The sequence below is a fragment of the Salmo trutta genome, chromosome 17 (assembly GCF_901001165.1).
Source record: "Salmo trutta chromosome 17, fSalTru1.1, whole genome shotgun sequence".
In the NCBI taxonomy this organism is placed as follows: Eukaryota; Metazoa; Chordata; class Actinopteri; order Salmoniformes; family Salmonidae; genus Salmo; species Salmo trutta.
Genome location: NC_042973.1, coordinates 40824786 through 40833830, shown reverse-complemented (window position 1 = coordinate 40833830; position 9045 = coordinate 40824786). Strand labels below are relative to the sequence as shown.

Here is a 9045-nt window from a genome sequence, read left to right as displayed (position 1 = left end):
GTGTGGTCTGATACACTGACACAGACCATCAGCAGTTCAATCTTCTGCATCGCCATCGTTTCGTACTGCCTGGTTAATAAATGGCTTGTGTCAGGGACAGTCAGTCTATTCTTTGCTCGTTTGAGTTTGTCTTGGGTTAGAGGGAGAGCTTTGCATTCACAGTGGCTCTGCGAGGTTGACTATCGATTTTTCTCCTTGGTGCTCTTTGTCAAAATATCAAACTCCAGACCTTACAGACCTCGTCACCTCCTAGACACCCACACACAGCTCCCCATATAGTGGTGGACTCCGCCACTCTTGGTTTTTGATAGGGGGAGGGATGGAAGAGTGGCTGTGTATGAGGAATATGATTGGAGAATACTGTCCAAAGCCTCAGCACCCCTCCCTCTCCTACTCCTCTCTCTTCTCTGACAAAGAGAGAATATTACACCATGACTGGCTCCCATTGAATCCATGTTGTGATTCATCTGACAGTTTCAAACTGCCAAGCAGCTAAATTGCACCAGGTCTGCCAAAAATGTATCCCAGGACTACCCAGGAGATGTGAACATTTTTATGTAATCTTGGTACAGTGGAAAACTTTCATCTCACATCGAGACAGAATATGCTACGTTCATTCCCATCGTGATGGATGATGGCTTTGGGTTATACTTAACCTACTTAGTAATGTCATGTACCCGAGGATGTGTTTACTTTTGAAAAATAGTGAGAAAACATCAACTCTATCAGAGCCTGACGTCAACAAATTCTTCCTACCCAAATAAAGTGTTTTTTTATGTTGATTCTGGAATTTTACCCCTCATCAGACTTATTTGCAGTATATCATGCGGCAACTCTTGTGGTGTGAAAAAATGATGTAGGCCAGAGGAGAAGACAGATTGTTTGGAAATACTGAGGAAAGTCTGTTTGACATTATACCGCTTAGGGTTGAAGATGGAACTGGAATAGCGATTGTCCATTTTTCAAATGGCATCATGGCAACTTCTCATCTACTAACTTTATGAAAGCCTTATTAAGGAACAGTAAAATACCCCGTAAATAAGGTGACAAAGAAAAGCCAGGGAATGCAGAAAATCACACATAAATAAGGGAAAGACAATGGGGGAGAAAAGCAAGAGAAGGAAAAGGATGAGGTTCAGAGACAGAAAGAGAAGGGGGTAGGAGGGCTGAGCAATGACTGGCTACTTTAGCAATTAAAATGTGGGGCAAAGACACAGCAGCTTGGCTTGACCGAGAGACTGCACCATTCATCATAGCAGCTGCCATAAAGCAGCACTAGATGGAATCTTTGATTTGAGCTTCACAGGAACATAAATCAAAATCCAAACCATGGCCTGTCAGGGGCATCGCCAGAATTACCCATTTGAGGGAGAGGGATGAGGGAGAGAGAGAGAGAGAGAGGGTTGGAGAGAGATATAGGGGGCGAGGTTGGAGAGTAAGTACATTCTCTCATTGTTTCACACTCTTATCCTCCCCCCTGCACACACACACACACACACCTTCAGTGTCCCTCTGTACTACCTATTTAAAGTTCAGATGCAACTGGGCTGTGGGGGTGCGCTCACACACACACACACACACACACACACACACACACACACACACACACACACACACAACGACACAACCAAATCCTGGGATCATTGATCAAGAGGCTGGGTTCTGTCACTGGCCAGTGGTGTTCCTGACCTGCCTCGCCCTGCCACGTCTCCACCCCCCCCCCCCCCCCCCCCCACCCCCCACGGCCCACCCCTCCCTCACACCAGTGCCTGCATGCAAGGCAGAGTACAAGGAAGTGAGGTCACACCGTGTGTACAGCCATCCATCTAAATAGCATGACAACGACAGCTAATAAATCATTCATTCATTGTTTAATCTATTGTCTGGCCGGGCTAAAGTCGGGGGCCTGATATGAAGACAGATTTACCGCATGCAGGTGGGGGACAGCGAGGAAGAGGTTTTAATGTTTCTACCCTGCCCGGGTTTCATTATTAATTAGTTATGTCTTCATTATACCTGGGTGCACTGAAAGTTGTTCATGATTTAAATAACATGGGAAGTCCTCCATTCAAGTCAGTGCCATGCCTCTCGCAAAGTAATTTAAGACAATTGGTTGTAGGTTTTCAGAGAAGGCTCCAGTGTTTGAATCACAGAAACACACAAAGCAGACTAATCTGTAGCCTTGTAGTTTTCGTCTGACCACCACAGAGCAGTTACAAACCCGTTTTTAAATGCACAACTGGTTCTACTAATTTAATTTATGCGTCTGGAATGGAAAGACCCCATGTCATGCACCAGAGGTCATGTTGCAGCAAAGGTTTGGTTTTTAAAACGCAGTGAACATTAACAAAACCATGAATATTCAGCTTCTGAGCTTCATCCCTCAACGAACGTTACATTAGCTACCAGGCCTGATTTCCATTAATTACAGCAGGTCTAGCTCTAAAGGTAAAGTGTAATGGGAAAAGGTAACAACCCTGACATAACCCTATTACAGCGAAAGTATTCTCCCCCAGTGTCAAATCACTGAAAAGCCAGTGACCTGAAATATCTAAGGACAGGTTAATGAGGGCACAGTGGGATGTGCATATCATTACCACAGCCAGCGTACCACTGCCAGCCAGGGGGAGGGCAGGAAAGGGAAGTACTGACGTGCATGGAACAACAACCACAGCCTTGAACAGAGGCCAAAATGAACCATAATATGAAAAAGGAAAGGAAATCACCTGAACAACTCGTGTAATGTTCAGCCTTGAAAAGAGGCCAAAATTATGCACATTTTGACAAAGGAAAATAAAACAACTAATTTTGGCCACCTTTGTGTTTTTTTTACATTTAGGCTACAGTACATGCAGTAGAAAACCACTAGGTCGGTACACAACATTATCTATAGTCTAGAGTTCAGAAAACTCTCAGGTCAATAGAATGAGTCTGAGCACCAACAAGACAGATTATACTGTAAGGCAACCCAACCCGTTGTTTGTGTGGTAAGGCAGTGTGTGGCACTCCTGTCTGTGCCTGCGTGCAGAGCTGGCATTAGTCAGTGGGTGTAGGGCCTTGACAGCGAGATGGGGTGAGGGAGATGAATGGGAGGCAGGTTCACTTTATTACTGTCACTCTGCTCTCTCTCTCTCTCTCTCCCAGTCTGCCTCCACATCTCCAATACCACCCCAGGATTAATCAGCTGCTACAACTGCCCCCCTTCCTCTCTCTTTCCTGTTGTCTGTCTGTTTTTCTTTCTATCTCTTCCTCTCATCCTAACATTGGTGTAGTGGAGGGTATGCGCAGGTACACGCCTAATACCCACTTATTTTTCAGTCGGCATAGCATATACTTACTTCTTAATCGTCACTGATGCATATCAAAGTAGTGTAGTGGAGGGATATGCAATTAATAAGGTTGATGGAACAGATCCGAATGTTTAGCTTAAAATGTTGGTAAACTATTATTTCTTAACATTTTAGCCGCAGCAATGTACACACTGCAGTAGGCCTACCCGTGAATGTACCAAAATGCAATTAGCGGGAAAACCCAGCGCTGGGTCACTATAGTACATACCCAGCACTGGGTTATTTTGCCCCAGCACTGTTGGGTTAAGTGAATGAGCCAACACGTTGGGTTGCATGATCTACCCAAAAATGTGGTTATTTTGACCCAGCAGTGGGTTGCTTTTTTTCTACCTCCTCTCTATTACAGAATCTGTTCATTTTCTAAAGGTAAAAATATTTCTACCAATAACAATCAATGTTACAACGTTACTACAGTCTATGAAATTCTAAAAATGACATATCGCCAATCATAACAAATTGTAGATAAAATACAAAATGTTTATTTTCAGATATTAATTACAGCTACAAAATAAAGTAATGCAAAATATAAACAACAAATAAGAAACACACAAATAAACAAACATTTTAAAATCACAGCAGCCCTACCAATGACAGCTGAGGAACAGGGCTGAAGAAAACTCCCCAACCCCTACCAGGTATACATTTTCAATATGAATTAATATAAAACAACAACGAAACATAATGTTTTCTGCTCCAAAGCCTGACCATTCATGATGGTGAATGGCAGGGAGTAGAGGCAATTGTACCAGAGAGTCAGAACGTTGGGGTCTATTGTTCTTTTGGTCATCTGGTTGAGATATTCAGCCATATTGGTTCCAGCCTGGGAATTAGAGAATATGATTATAAAATGTTGAACAATAATCAAGACACTCCTCACACTCTTGCACACACACACAAATTGTGTGTATTGCTCAGAACATGCTCTACTCCTATACAGTCTATTGCTGTGCGCAGGACGTTAATCTGCAATGAGTTGAGTCCAGCCACTTTGGGCGTGGTTTACAGCAGGGGTGGGAAGAGTACTGAAATTGCCAACTCAAGTAGAAGTCATGTTACTTCAATTACATTTTATTCAAGTAGAAGTAAAATTACTGACTTTGAAAAAGAAAAAAAAAGTACAAGTACTTGGAAAAGCTATTCAATTACAGTAAAGATAGTATTTATAATGAGTTTCTTCCCATCTCTGGTTAACAGTATTACATATCAAATAGTATTCAACATTCCAAATCAAATCAAATGTTATTGGTCACATACACATGGTTAGCATATGTTAATGTGAGTGTAGCGAAGTTCTTGTGCTTCTAGTTCCGACTGTGCAGTAATATCTAACAAGTAATCTAACAATTTCACAACAACTACCTAATACACACAAATGTAAAGGAATGAAAAAGAATATGTACATATAAATATATGGATGAGCGATGGCCGAACAGCATAGGCAAGATGCAGTAGATGGTATAGAGTACAGTATATACATATGAGATGAGTAATGTAGGCATATGTAAACATTACCGTAATTTCTGGACTATTAAGCGCACCTGAATATAAGCCACACCCACTGAATTTAATTTTTTTTTCTTCTTTTGAACATAAATAAGCCGCACATGTCTATAAGCCGCAGGTGCCTACCAGTACATTGAAACAAATGAACTTTACACAGGCTTTAACGAAACACGGCTTGTAACAAAAATAAATAGGCTTTAACGAAACACGGCTTGTAACAAAAAATCTAAAATTAGCAGTAAGCTTTAGTTGTCTTTTTGCACTGAGTCAATTCCTCACGCTGCTGTTTCCAACGTCTTATCATCGACTCATTAAGACCAAGCTCCCATGCAGCAGCTCTATTTCCTTTTCCAACAGCCAGATCAATCGCCTTCAACTTGAAAGCTGCATCATATGCATTTCTCTGTGTCTTTGCCATGATGAGGGTGACAAAATGACTACCGTAATCAGAATGATGGGAAGTTTGAGAGAGCTCGATTTAATCTAAACAGTAACCAAAAAAGTTGTTTGACCTTAACCCGTTCGGCAATTTCATTGGTCTAATGAAAGCTTCATGCCGCCAAAAACTGAGCACGCCACAGAATGTTTTTTTTTTTTTTTAATTGAAAGAAGGGAAAAATCCATATATTAGCCGCGTCATTGTTTAAGCCGCGAAAAAAATTGCGGCTTATAGTCCGGAATTTACGGTATATAAAGTGGCACTGTTTAAAGTGACTAGTGATACATTTATTACATCCCATTTTTAATTATTAAAGTGTCTAGAGATTTGAGTCAGTATGTTGGCAGCAGCCACTCAATGTTAGTGATGGCTGTTTAACAGCCTGATGGCCTTGAGATAGAAGCTGTTTTTCAGTCTCTCGGTCCCAGCTTTGATGCACTTTTACCTGTAATGTATACATACGCTACATTATGACTTTCGGTCCTCATCAATGCTTGGGCAAGCAGTCTTCTTTGCAACTTGTTACACTGGTTGTGGGAGAAACACTCTCAGGACCATGTCGTCTTTAGTATCTGGGGGACAAAGACTTAACAAGGTTTTAGGAGACAGTCAAAATGGATAAACGTAGATGAACATTTGAGAAACAACTTTAATTTAAATATGTTGCTACCTGCATACCAGTGGTGGTGGTGGGATAAGCACTGTCAGGGCTATGCAGCCTCCAGTCTCTTGGCAATGGAGAACAAAGACCTGCCTCATCCAGACTGAGACTAGCTAGCCAACTAGCTAGCTAACTCAGAAACAATTAGGCTACAAAAAACATACAGAAACTGAACCAACATAAAAGCATGAGTTAATAGCTTGCCAACTAGCTACAAAAATGTTAAATTAACTCAAGAGACAGGGAGCAGCTACATGATGTGAAACATTGCACCACACAGTAAAGTTAAAGTTAGGCTTACAGAAGACCAGCTTTCTACAGGCACTGACATAGCTAGCTAGCCAAACTTCAACAAACACCTAAATGTTTGCTACCACACACAGCACAGGAAAATAGCTTGCTAGTTAGCTAGCCAGCTAAATTAGCAAATGTTAGCTAGATAGCTAGCTAATGCTCGAGCTAGAATGTATGGGGTTGTTTGCTAGCTAGCTTACTAGCTAAGATTATCTAAAATTGTCAATGACTGAGATAATATGTAATTATGATAGGTAGGTAATTTATTACTAAATAAATAATTTGTAATGTTAGCTAGCTAGCTTTTTATTCATCATTTTTGGTCAGCCACAAATGCCTTGCCCATTTGTCCATCTTAAAGTAATTCCACTCAGTACCAGCTGCACTGTCGGGTTTGCTACACAGCTGCAACAATCCTCATTCACGAGCTTGCGGATTACTTTGATCTTTTGGATTTGACTGAAAATTAACCCACCCACTGGGTCATATCTCAACAGTATGAGTCATAATACCCATAAAACCTAGCGTTCAAACAAGAAAATGGTTCAAACAAGAAAATTGTTTTCCACCATTAATTTTCCCCATAGGGGATTTTAGAAACACTTAACATAAGGGATGTGTTTTGTGTAGGCTTACCCTTGTGTGACATTTTGATAACTGTGTATATCTCTCTAGGACAAGGTGACTTTTATCAATATATTCACCTGTATTTATCCCCCCAAAATGAAATGCTAATTAGCTGCTAATGTGGCTATCATAAAGAACTACAAATGCCACAATGATCTGGTTAAGACTACTGAATCAAGGCAAAGGTAAGAATCTCTGGATTAACTAACTAATGTTAGCTACATTTAATCATGAATACATTGTCAACATTTCTTTAAATTAACAAGTCTGTGAACTGCTTGTGCATGTTTTAAATTGACACAATACCTGTTAGCAAATGTGTCAGCTAGAGATGATGTGCAGGAGCTTGCAAGGATTTGTAGTCTTGCATAATGTCTACTTTGATGCTAATTAGGCAGGTCAGGAACACCACTGGCCAGTGACAGAACCCAGTTTCTTGATCAATGATCCCAGGATTTGGTTGTGTGTGTGTGTGTGTGTGTCTGTGTGTGTGTGTCTGTGTGTGTGTGCACCCCCACAGCCCAGTTGCATCTGAACTTTAAATAGGTAGTATAGAGGGACACTGAAGGTGTGTGCGTGTGTGTGCAGGGGGGAGGATAAGAGTGTGAAACAATGAGAGAATGTACTTACTTGAGAGCCGAATATAGAGCCGAATATATTGATTAAAGACACCTTGTCCGAGAGAGATTTGCATGGTTATCAAAAATTCATGCCAGGGTAAGCCTACACGAAACACAGCCCTTATTTTATGTTTTTCTAAAATTCCCCTTGGGAAAAATGAATGGTCGAAAAATGATTGGAAACATTTCCCTGTTTCACCGCTAGGTTTTATGGGTATTATGACACCTCCACTGTGGAGCTCTATAACCCAACATCAATAACACAGAATTCTACAATGGGTTGGTCAAAACAAGCATTGTTATTGGTTGAGATGGGATTTAAGCCATACTCAAAAACCTGTTTAGCACAGGTAGGCCTATGATGCAAAAATGGGAATCTTGTTTTCTGTTTCCAACAGTCTTGAAGGACTGCTGTTTAAGGGTGGCTATTTCAAAAATCTCAAATATAAAATATATTTTGATTTGTTTAACACTTTTTTGGTTACTACATGATTCCATATGTGGTATTTCATAGTTTCGATGTCTTCACTATTATTCAACAATGTAGAAAATAGTAAAAAATAAAGAAAAACCCTTGAATGAGAAGGTGTTCTAAAACTTTTGACCGGTAGTGTATACAATAAAATGTAAATAGAAAAACAGGTAAAACGACATGAAATGCAGCTAGTTTGCTGTCTTTCCAGCTTCAGTTTGAAGTTATTGTGTTAGCTGTCTAGTTGGCTAGCTCCTCTGTACAGTGTCCTGACGAGAGAGAACATTTTCTATGCCAGGTGAAATCGTGCATTAAAACATCTTAAACAAACACACATGCAGCTACTTTGCTGTTATTCTAGCCGCACTGTTTGACCTGACTGTTTTAGCCGTAGTTGGCTTGCTAGCAAGCACGTTTCTTTGGTGGGATTTTGGCTATAGGCTACCTTGAAGCAAGGTAAGACATGCCTCAGAATATGAAGTAAACGTCCAGTGTTCAAACAATTAGGCTAAAGAACAGGCAAAATACAGTATAGCAATGCTAATGATAGGCTTAACCTTCTTCTGGTAGATGGAAAGGCATTCCCAAAAACTTTCTCAATTCAATGTTAACTAGCTACAAAGTACCATATGCCTACCTGGCAGAATGATATTGTAACGACCCTGGGTTTATGTTGTTCCTTTATGATCTAGTCCGGTCATTACAATATCATGATTATTTGCATCAATCCAGTGGCGATTTCCTTAGTAAACTCCATTTCATGTGCTACAGAAACACACTAATCAAACAACAGTGCCAGGTACCTGCACACTTGAATTAAACGGCAACTACGCAAAAAAAAATTACATTTCTCAGATCTCAAAAGTGGTCTCCTGATGTGGTTTAAGCATTTATATGGACTTAGAACATACAATTGTGTTGATTTTCTATTTTAAAAAAAATAAAGGAATCGAAATGAAACGATCTGAAACCTGTGAATTTCTGACTCTGTTGACACTTATTTATCTGTTTCAAAAGTAGGCCTACTATTAGTCTACTTGCGCAGTACAGCTTGGGTTGGCCTGACTTTGAATGACCAA

General features: G+C 40.5%; 1 long non-coding RNA gene across 1 annotated transcript; it reads right to left on the bottom strand.

The window, feature by feature from the left end:
- Window positions 1-3806: 3806 nt before the first annotated feature.
- Window positions 3807-5886, bottom strand: LOC115151317 (uncharacterized). Its single transcript, XR_003867270.1, has 2 exons — window positions 5738-5886; window positions 3807-4170 (listed from the first exon to the last, which is right to left on the bottom strand). It is a non-coding gene; the product is annotated as an uncharacterized LOC115151317 (long non-coding RNA).
- Between the last annotated feature and the right edge of the window lie 3159 nt (window positions 5887-9045).